We start from the raw sequence: 12,057 nt of genomic DNA, 5'->3' as shown, positions 1-12,057 counted from the left end.
AACGATTAATTCTTTAAAAAAAAATAAACAAATAAATGCATTCGAGTAAAATTGGCCAACATCCGCATTTCATATTTTTTATCTATCACCTTTTATAGTAAATTAAATTATTCGAAAAATTAAAATTGAATTTCGCTGTTTTCGAAACGTTATCCGCGTTAAAACAAACCTTTACTATTGGATATTCATCATAATCTGAGAGACAATAATTCTTTTTGACAATCTTCAGAGTTCGCCTTACCACGAACGAAACGTTTCATCACAAGTTTTCTTTCATCTCTATAACTAATTTAAAATTTAGAAAAAGCATAGAAAAAGTGAGTTTAGTCAAACCATTAAGTTTCTAATACTGAAAAGAAGTTTTTAAATTATCAAAATGAAATTAAATTATGAGAAGATAATTTAGAATTACGCAATGGAGAAGTTCCAATAATTTGTTTGCTTTTTGATATTTTTAATTTTTTTTTTCTTTTATCAACAATTGACATTTCATGGCTTACTCTAAGTTTGCTTGAACTCCCTTTTTTTTTCTTTTAAATTTTAAACTTGTAATGGAGATGAAAGAGAATTTCCAATGAAAAATTTCTCCCTTAGATTGGTGTCCTCTTAAGCGCGAAATGCCTGATGGAAAAACGAATGTAATTTTAACAAAACCGATAAATGTTAACTTTTTTAACAAATTGACATTTTTTTAATGAAATTTACTGAATTTGTGTTTTAACTCTTATTAAGTTAAATCAATGTTTTGCAAATTGTTTACCTATTACAAGACTTTCAAAAAATGTTTATCGTGAGAAGTAAAACAGGCTATTCCCTTAAACTGGAATTTGAAAAGTGGTCATGCTTAGAAAAATCATTTTAGGTCTCTTTCGATAAACATGGGTCTCTCGACCTCAAATGTACTTTAGTGACTTCTTATTTATTTATTTTTTTAGACTTATTTTAGAACATCGTTTTGATTTTCTAAATTAAATTACATAGTGTCATTCAACTTAAACATGATTTATAGCATAACTACACGAAAACCATTATGGATATTGCACATGAATAAATCATAAACGTTCCTTCACTAAACGAATTTTATTACGTATAATAAATCTTGCAAGAACAGTTTTTTGTGTTCTTTGGTGACTAAAAAGAGGACATCAATTGACAAACACAAACTTATAACATCAACATCATTATCAACTCGAATATTTTATATTCAACAGTTTAATCTTACACCTTTAACATTGTCAATACATGGTGTTCCGCTATGAGCACCCGTAATGTGTATTTTTTAAATCCTTTTAAAAATATCAAGTAAAAAAATAGTGCATTTCATAAAAAGATCACAAAATAATATTTAAGAGAGAAAAATCAAAAACATTTTTAATCACTGACCAATTGCATGTGTCGTCAACAAAAGCAAAGAAGGGATTAAAATCATCTCAAATCAGTTTATTTGATGATGAAGTTTAAAGACGGTTTTTCGAGAAAAGTGAATGCCTTCAAGTCTCACTAAACAAATAATCAGGCTTTTGATTGTTTTGAACATGCCTGTGATCTTTCCTGGCTCAATAATGATTGGTCAGAGTTTGAAAGCGTTCTTGTTTTTGTTTTCTTCACTTACAGTAAGCGTTCTTGTTTTTGTTTTCTTCACTTACAGTATTAATTTATGCCTCCCATCTAATGTACATTTTTTTAAATATTTTCTTATAAAACTACTGAAAATGTATATTAAGGGCAGACATAACGGAACACCCTGTATTTACTAAGAATATAACTCTAAGCTTACTATACTTACTAATGAATTCGCATATTGAAATTTTTTATTACCATTAAAAATTACTATTATCTAGTTTTAAGCACTTTTCCAAACATTCATAAATGGTTGCAAGAAATATAAAATGCTTAATTAATCTAATTTCAACTTTCAATTTTTAAAATGGGGTAGAATCTTTGTAACATTGGTGTGAAAAAGAATATATATGAAATATTTTAACAACAAAACGATTGAAAAGAAACATATGTAAAGCTAAATTGTTTACGTCAATAAAAGCTGATTCTAAGTAAAAACGAATTTTAAGCGTCGACTGGAACTGTTTTTCCACAGCTTGGCCCATTTTTCGATGCGTAATAATTTTCGGGGAGGACCGCTTTTCCATTTTGTTGACTTGTCAAAACTTTAAATAATCTTCGAAATTCCACAGATGGTAATCCAGTCGTCATTTTTTTGAAAAACGGGAATAAAACATTCTTCATAGATGTTAATATGGACTGAATAATATGAACTTAATATAGGACTTAGGATTAAGGTTAATATGGACAGATATTAATATGACTTTTGATAACTGAAGTTTGTGTTCCTAACAATAATAATACAGCTCCAAAAATTATAAATAAATATATAAATAAGTGTGTATTTAAAAAAATAATAATGAATGCTTTTATTTATTTTTCAGAGTGAACAACTGGGCTTTGAGGTTTGGAAAGTCCATAGTAGGTGGCAGTATACAAGCAACATGTCTACAAAAAATTACTAATGTAAGTGAAAACATTATTGCATGTTTAATATGAAGCTTTTATTCTTGAATAATTTATTCAATTACAGTTTTAAATTTGGTATTTGAAATTTTATTGATTGCTTATAAAATTTACGAAAAATAAAGCAAGTTTCTAAATTGTTCTAATTTTTTATCTCTGACACAATTTTTCCTGGACTCTCTCCTTTCCCACTCTTCAGTATCTTTGTATCTGATAAATAAAATTTCTTCAAATGTTTGATAATAGCGCGAGTATGACGATCGTCCGTTGTTGAGTACTAAGTCATAATTTAGCACATAGTAGTAGTACTTTATTTGCGTCGCATTAGAGTTGCACCAGTGGACCTCTGGCGACGGTCTCAGAAGCATCCCTGAGGATAATCCGAAGACTTGCCATCACAATTTTAATCCTCAGCTGAGGGATGATCCGATGAACTTGCCTATAGCCAGATGATCAGCGCATGAAGGATCGATACTACGCACACTCGGTACCTTCGCAGGTTGATCAAAGAGGTCACCCATCCGCTCACTGATCACTGTCAATAATGCTTTCGCTGACTTAATTTAAGGTTTAATAATTTCGTTTGCAAAATAAACCTAAAGTAAGTAAACAGTTTTCTTGGCATTAGAAACATTACTTTAAGAAACCTGAAGGTTTTTATTAATTTATTTTTGACAATGATTCGAAAACTATATATTAAGAGTGGTGGTTACCGAGCACCTTGTTTGTACAATAATGTTAAAATGGCCAATTTTTATATCGCTTTTTTTCAGGCTATAAGAATTAACGGGATTTCAAACAAATTTTTAGATCGATAAGCGAAACCATTAAACTCTGTTTTATTACATTATTCTTCACTATTTGAATTTTAATACTGATTTTATCTTCCTTCGTCTTGAATGTCATTCATTCATTTATTATGACTACGTTCAATAAAAATCTTTAATTCAGAAAGCAATTGTGCTTTTGTAAGCTCAATCAACCTTGTATCATTCATAACCCACATTTTGTAAGTGATTTTTGATGGGTTTGAACGTAGTGTCTTTAAAAAAAAAATCCTATGAATATCCGGAGTTAAAACAAAAATTTGAAAAAAAAAGGAATGAAAAAAGTTCAAGCGTTAGCAATTTTTATGAGATACAGATTTAATGATCCCTCTCTTTCGGTATTAAAATCCTATTATCTTTTTGCTCGCTAATGGACTTAATTTTAAAACAAAAAATATATTAAAAAATAAAACCTTCACAGTCACTTCTAGCTGAGTTTATTAATAACTTTGGATCCATTTACTTCTATATATTTTGGGATAGAAGAAGATGGTGGTCCTTCTTTAATAAGCGAGAAAAAAAAATTTTTTTTCATCCTTTCTATTTTCTATACAGTTATTTTAAAAGTTATCTTCGTAAAGCACTATTAGAATTTTTTTCTAAATTCGGAGCTCAGTTATTTTTCAATCAGTTTTTTCTTTTTCAATCATTTTTTTTTAAAGTTTTTTTACAGTGACTCTCTCATTTTTTCAAAAAACATTCGATCAATTTTTCTTAAGATCACTGGAAATTCTTTGATCAAATATATTTTTATGAGAAAATAGGGTACATAAAATAGGTCTATAATTTTTCTTTTATATTTAGTACAATATATTTCGAAATTGCCTTCCTATAGGTTTTACGATTATTTCAAATCGACTATGAATTTCCTTACATCCTTTAAAGATGCACCATAGCTAATTTGCAAAGCATGCTAAACACTTTGTTCCATAAAAACTGATTTCAACTATATTTGACATGCTCATTTCATCATCAATATAGCTAGTCACACAGCCCAGTGTAGGCTAGTACCTTCTTTTAAGTTATCTGCCACAACGGCGTTTCTTTCTTTTTTTAATGCTTATGGGTTAGTTCCAATTATGGATAAATATTAAAATTGTTTGATTTTTATTCTTAACTAAAAGACTTAATGTTGTTTCTATATACGTAGTTTAAAATAATATAAACATTCATGTACCATACTATTTTTTTAACAAAAATTCGACCATTATAAATTAAATAATAAATTCTTATAAAAATGTTGTTTTACATAGAACTTTCTTAAGATCAACTAGTTTTATAATTGTATGCAACTAAATTTTCATTCGCTGAAATACAATAGATTAAAATAATTTCAATATTTAGTCGATTATCTTATGAATTATTGAACTGATGTTAATAAAATTGTATATGAACTTAGGTTAATGTAATGCAATAAAATATCTATTCAATAGTTGTAATCTACAAGCATAATTGTGTAAAACACTGGCTTGAATCGGAAGGTATGAATTATTTATTGCAGAATCGAACAAGGGAAAAAAATATGTGAAGATACGATATGACTCACTCTTAGAGATAGAAATTGTTTAACATTGCAACTCCAAAAATGTAAATAAGCAGTATAAAACTTTCTATAAAAATTGGTCACAATTGTAAAGATAATTATAATTATTGTTATAAGCTTTGAAATTTTCTGGCCCTAAATGGTTGTCGGAGAGGAAATGTGAGTTTATTTTCCTCCTTCGGAAAGTCCTAGACATGTGCTCCATAGGTTTGAGGTCTGGAGATCTGACTGAACAATTCATCCAGTGAATGTTTCTTGCTTAATTTTAAGAGAATCGTAGACCAGATGAACTCTGTAAGGATTCGTATCGTCTTCTATTAGAATAAACACTCTCTGCTGCACTCTCGAAAAGTAAACAAAAGGATTCAAAACCTAATCCAAACTCTAAAGTTCACTATTTCGTGATCAGCGGGAGTTCAACGTAATGCCTTCCCTGATTACTTTCTCGGATATTACTTGACAGATAGCGAGTTCCTGGTTTAAATTCTTCATTCTTTAAGAGATATGTTGGAATCCGATAGCTGCTTTAAAAAAATTTAGAAATCAATCATCATCTTAGCGGAGGTTTTGTGATCTAGGCAGACATCATGTAAATGGCCCACTTGAATTCAACCGAGGCACTTTTATTCATGTAGGTTATATGAATGAGGTCTTGAAGCTCTTGGAATTCGCAACTTTCCTCTGACCGTCATTCACAGCTTGAAAACAGTATTGATGAACTATTGGGCTCAAGTGCTACAGATTCTTCAACCATTTTAATTCTACTATGAAATCACTTTATTAGCCTGTACAATAAGGACCATATCCCCCCTATTAATCAATTTCTTGTTTAATTATGTAAGCATTATTCCATATCTTATGACTTATAGTGAATGTAGCTTAACTACCATTACAAATATTAAATACCAATTCACTAGTATATATGACATGTTAACTTGGTTCCACCAGAGGTACCTTTTGATAGATGAAGGTTGACAGAGTCTTAAGATTAAATCCCTTCAATGGTGACCCAGTCGTGATAAAAACATGCCAATATCGATGGTTGATTTTATAGTGGTAGTTACGCCACAAACGTTGCACGCAATCATGATTGTGTATTATAACTGTTATATCATTTTTTTTTGTATTATTATAACCTATGCTCATGCGAAATTTCATTAAAATTTGCCAAGTCTGCCAATTTTATTAAAACTTATCTGGAAGATGGTATGTGAACAAATTTGAAAATTGGATGCTAGCAAGTAACGTGCTCCATGGGTCAGCATGCATGGTGCGAAACACACCTGACATCGCTAGCAGATATCCTACTAAATCTGATTCAACATGATAATAAAAACATGCCCTCAAGGTGCTACGTTAACACGCCATGCACAACCACGTAATTAGACATAATCATGTGATTAGTTACAAGTACTCAACATCGGTGTAACTCCAGACATTTACACAAAAAGTGAAATTAACAATTCTGTATCCCAAACTTTTGACCCCTCTCCTGAGTATTAACTATTGAAGTCATATTTGCTAGACTGCAATTACCCCTCCACATATTTTACGGAACAAAGAGTTTATCAAAAAGACGTTACGATAATTGCAATATTTCTCTTTCTTTTATGCAGCATAAAAACCTTTTTTTTTTTCTTGGAATAACTCCAAAAACCATTCAAATGGTCCCAAAATTAACAATATGTATGAATTCGGCACCACAAAATACCACCATTTCCTTTGAGGGTTTCTTTTTGCAATTAAATAATAATCCTTATAAAAATGGATTTAAAATATCAATCATTTTCATCACTACTTTATTTAAAAACATAACAGAATAATCATTTAATTCAGTGAAAATTAAAAATCAGGATTATATACAAAAGTATTATAATTATTAGTAAATGAACAATTAAATACAATCTGTAGATTTAATGTTACTTCTGCCAATAAACAAAATTTACTATAAAAATTCCAACATATGTGTTTCAAAAAGAGGAAAAAAAACTTTCGACCACTTCATGTTAATTTATTAATCTGCCTCCAGCTAATATTTTCCATTTACTTCAAATAATGTCGAATGCTGCACACCAATTAAAATGGTAAACTCAATTAGGCAAATTCGCTCATTTTCTAAATTGGCATTAATTTTTTTGCAATTATGAAGTAAGTTATTCACTCTTAAGTTTTCTTTTTTTTTCTTCTTTATTTTTACTGTATCAACAACACTCGTTAAATTTAATTTTGCTGTTTTTTAAACCAGTTGAAGCATTTTGCTACTACGTCCAATCTAATTATTTTCTTTTCATTATCAAGATTCAAAAATTATGTATTTGAAAATTGAGATTGGTTGTTGTTAAATTTTTTTAAAAAAAATTCCTCTTATAAAATTTTCGTTTGCTTTTTATTTCATATTACATTATATACATTTTTAATTTATATTATGTTATAAACATTTTTATTTCATATTACATATATATTGATATTTTAGAAAGTTTTATTGCTGAGATTAGTCAGTAGAGTAATTTATATTGTAAGCAGTAAAAGTCAATAACAATACAAAAAGAATTTTTTTTATAAGCTTAGACATAAAAATAGATCGGAAATAATAACCACCACTTAAATAATGCTGCTACTCAATGTGAATTATCTAATAGTATTTGTAACCAAACTTATTTAAATAATGGCATTATTGCTAATGATTTGATTCGACTTCAGAATGAATATTCGTACACTGTGATACCGTTGCAGTCTAGAACCGGTGGAATGAGTATCGGGACGGCTCTGTGGTTACCCAAGCGCTACCTTTGCTTTGCAACTTGGTAAACCAACAATAAAATAAATCTAAAATAGCACAGAAGTAGGCAACCGGAAAATTTCCATCATCAATACTTACTCAAAATAAACATTTGTATAAATTTGTATTAGAAATCTGTTTTTATTTGTTCTCATTTGAATTGCTTCAGATCGATCAAACTTTGAAATTGCTTCAGATAGATATAGTATGAGCAAAAGTAATGGTACTTACTATGGTACTATGGTAATGGTACTATGAAAATGTTCTGATCAAAAAAAAAAAAACATTATAAGACTGTGTTCTAGTGGTCCTTCTAATTTTTTATTTTTGCGTCTATGCTAAATAATTAACGTTAACTAAGTTATAAATTTGACATAAGATGTATTTTTGAAGATGCATTCATTTTTTATCGTTACAATTAAGAATTTCCATAGTTGAAAGTTATAAAAAAAATATATTCTATGAAATCTGCACAATTTTTTCTGTTGGGACATTCAAAGTTTGACTCCAATGATATTAACTGTACTCTTCACCTGGAAAACATATTCTTAATTAGTTGTGCCTTATGCTAACCAAGACGTTTTCTGCATAAGCTTTAATCTTTCTTAAATATTTACCTATACCAGAAAAAAAAATATTTTCAACCCTATTTATTAAACATCAAGAATATTTTAAATCATGAAGACATGAATTTATGTTACATTTAGGGGATTCTGTAATCTATGTCTTAACTATTTTTTTTTAAATCGTTTTAAAAAAAAGTATAAGTTAATATTTAATCTTAGAAAAATATAATAATCTTATGAATCACTCTTTAGGAAAACCAAACAAAAACATCAAAACCTGCTTGCAGGAGAAAGCTGTGAAACTTAAAGCAATTACCAGAAAATGTTTTAATCTAGTAATCAAACTGTTTTATATGTTCTTCCTTATGAGTGATTTATCAAATTTTGATAATATTTTTTTTTCTTTGCTTAAATATAAACTTGAGACCCATAATGTATATGCATTTACTTACTTTTGATTAAGATTCCAAAAGTATGTACTGGAGGCTTATTTAGTGTCTCTAATAATTACTAAATCCTCTAAGAGTTAAATAAAGCAAAATTATTCAAAAATATTTCTGTGGTGCTGTTCTTTTCCATTGAATGACAAAGGGAAAAAAGGAATTTATTAAAAACAACTAATTATTAAGTGCTCAGATTGTTAAATTTTACAATACATCCCTTTTTGTGTTATTTAAATATTCATTCTCTCATTTTTAGAAATTTAATGACTAAGATGCTACAGTAGAATGGGTAGATGCTACAAAAATGATTGAAGAAATGCGAATGGACGTTCAGAACGTCTTATCTTGGAAAAAACTAGCAGTTCTAGTAGCTATTTAATATATTTTATAGCACTCCTTTCCTTTATTACGAAAGCTATGTTTGACTACAAACGGGACGGAACTTATGAAAATGTCGGATTTTTATCATCATATTTTATGCTCTTAATGGAAAAAAGTTTAGAGGAATACTTAATTACTTACCTTTTATTAATTTACATGGATTTCCTTTTTTATTAAAAGAGAAAATTGGAAAAAGTATAATTTTTGAAATTTATTTCTATTCCAAAAAATTAAATAATCTTTCATTTATATACCTACATCATCATAACTAGACAGCGGATTATATGCACTAAAAAACGGACAAAATATGCTTGCAAATATGCACTAAAAAACTTGAATATATGCTCTTAAAACTAGAAATATGCATTTAAAATAGAAATTAAAAGTTCAACTTATTTAAACACTACTACTTACTTTTTCCAACAAACACAGCTAAAACATTTTTTTGCTAAAAGGAAGAAAATCAAAATATTTCTTACTTGAATCTACACATTTCTGAAGAAAAAGCCTAAAACTGAAGTATGATAAATGAGAGAAGAAAAATCATCGCATTTTCGGGAAAGATTTTATTAAACTGAATAATTTTTGTTGCAATACACAACTAAGTGTTTTTCCAAATTTTCAAGGGTGAATTGATGTCGTCGGTAATTTAAGATCATTTTGAAAGTAGAAAATGACCTCTCCACGTCAACCGATGTTATTGGACAAAACTTGTACAATTCCAGTGCTATTCAGTGCTTGTACAAAAATTTCCAGTGCTGCTGCAGATTTGACCATATACGGAGCGGCATCACTGACAAAAATCAAAACATCTTCAGAACCATCTCTATCAGGCCATAATAATCTGATAGAATCATTGACAAACCATGCTATGGTTGAATGATTGACTTTTTCAAGGGCTTTGCTTGCTAGAAGATGTGGTCGAGTAGGAATATTATCCATTTTTTCACAAATGAAATGAGCAATATAGCGACCGCACTTATCTGTCGTCTCATCGACTTCAATCCATATAGGGCCATCTCCAATATCTCGTCGAATATCATCCAGTTCTTCGTTATATATCGGTTGAAAGTAGTTCTTTCTTAAAGTCGATTAATCGCGGGAATGATCTGATTGGTACAATATTTTTTTAAAAACTGTCTTAAGTTTGGATTATTTAACTTTTTTAAAGGAATATTGCTGCTTACTAAGGCTTTGCATAAATCACTAGAAAAATCACTTTCCTTTTTAGCTGCTTGAACAGGAATAGTTAATAAACTTTGAACAAATCCTTTTGTATTCTGCTTTTTCTTCGCGGAGTGAGCATTAGTCTTTATATGTTGATCGATTTGGTACTTTTTTTCACAGGAAATGTGTTTTTGACAAATCACACAAAATACTATTTCCCCATCGGTCGTAAAGTCCTTCCCATAGTCCGAAATCCATGTCTTCATTAAATTTGATTTAGTCGACTTAATTTTTGGCATATTATAAAATTCAGCAGTCAAAAATCACGTTCGAAGCTTCACTAACTACATATTCAACTGATGGATGTCGAAACTGTCTATCTATCGGATGGACTATCGAAATATGTTGGAATAGCAGCTCTCTCCAAAAATGTATTCACTCCACCTTTTAACTAATCAATCACAGGAAAGGGAGGTCATTTTCTACCTACCACAGAAGCCTTATTTTTCCCACACAGATTGACAATTATTTATTCCAGGAAAAGACATCCCTTCATAGAATATCTGACCATCCCTTTCTGAGGTTTCTATGACGAATGTCTGTTTGGGTGGGCCCTTTGTACCCCCCTTCCCGACACACACCTCATTTCTACATCTTTTTCAAGTGATTGCAATCACCCCCAGCAACATCAATCCAGCTGACCCTTTCAGGTGATAAAGAATGACAAAACAAAATTTAAAGCGTTCCTTATGCTAACATAAAAAGAATAGTGATATGGTTGTAGGAGGGAAAAGCCATAAAATGCTGAAAATATGCAGTTATAAGAGCAAATATACCTTTTTATGCATTTATATGCACAAATGGCAAAAAGTGCTAAAATATGCAATTGCATATGCACGTATACAATTGCATATTATCCGCTGTCTAATCATAACTTTTGAAGCAAACCTACTTATGTCTGAAAAATTGGTTTTGACCTTACATGAGTGGGATTGTTATGTTATGGAAATCTGTGTTTGCAAATAGCAAGTTAATATAAATATGGCTTCATTTGTTAAAAATAAATTATTTGGGAACAGTGAACTAGTGAAATACTTAAAGAATGTGTACATGTTAATGCAATTGAAGGGAACATATTTTACTCTATGAATTCTCATAGTACTTCAGTGTTATGTACTTCATTGTTGTCTCTAATCCTTTTCTGAATTTCATCAAGTTGTTGACATTTAAAAAGTTGATAACAGTCAAAAGATCTGATGTTATGTTCTTTCTTGTAAGTTCAATTTAGTTTTCTAAACCGTCATAAATATAGGTGAAAATTAGGTTCTCTAGCAAAGTTCATGACACCCGGTGGCTGAGTGGTAGCGCTTCGCGCTCCCGCACCACGGGTCCTGGGTTTGATCCTCAGTCCGGGCAACTCAGTTGACTCAGCCTTACATCCCTTCAGTGGGTCGATAAATGAGTACCAAGCATGCTTGGGAACTAAAAACTGGGGGTCCGCGTTTGGCTGACAACCTGACCGGAACATCTGCTCCTGCACCCCAGAGCCCAAAGTCAAGAAAGCTGAGGTAGTCCTTGGCCCTCTATGGGCTGTCGCCCCACTGAGATTAGCAAAGTTTATTGTCTGAAATAGTGACTGCATTTCAAACATTGCTAGTAGTCACTCTATTCGGAAGAAAAAAATGACTAGTTAACTACAAAAAAAAAATAATTAGTTTTTCTGACCACTGATTTTGTTTTATTTATATATGTTTACAGTTTACAGAATTACAATTATTTTTCACTTGTATTTAATATGTACTTAGATCATTAAGAATAAATTTGT

The 12,057-nt window shown here is 30.1% G+C and overlaps 1 pseudogene across 1 annotated transcript in view; it reads left to right on the top strand.

Moving 5' to 3' along the window:
- The first annotated feature begins 10,591 nt into the window (after nucleotides 1-10,591).
- Nucleotides 10,592-12,057, top strand: part of LOC122273369 (voltage-dependent calcium channel subunit alpha-2/delta-3-like) — a 46,129-nt pseudogene continuing 44,663 nt past the window's right edge. Inside the window, exon 1 of the transcript XR_015428867.1 lies at nucleotides 10,592-10,663. The product of XR_015428867.1 is annotated as a voltage-dependent calcium channel subunit alpha-2/delta-3-like (transcript). The remainder of the gene's footprint in view (nucleotides 10,664-12,057) is intronic.

Source organism: Parasteatoda tepidariorum, chromosome 9 (assembly GCF_982258835.1).
Source record: "Parasteatoda tepidariorum strain Cologne lab strain chromosome 9, Ptep-v5.0, whole genome shotgun sequence".
Taxonomy (NCBI): Eukaryota; Metazoa; Arthropoda; class Arachnida; order Araneae; family Theridiidae; genus Parasteatoda; species Parasteatoda tepidariorum.
Note: the sequence above shows the minus strand (reverse complement) of the source record. Positions and strands in the feature narration are given on the sequence as shown.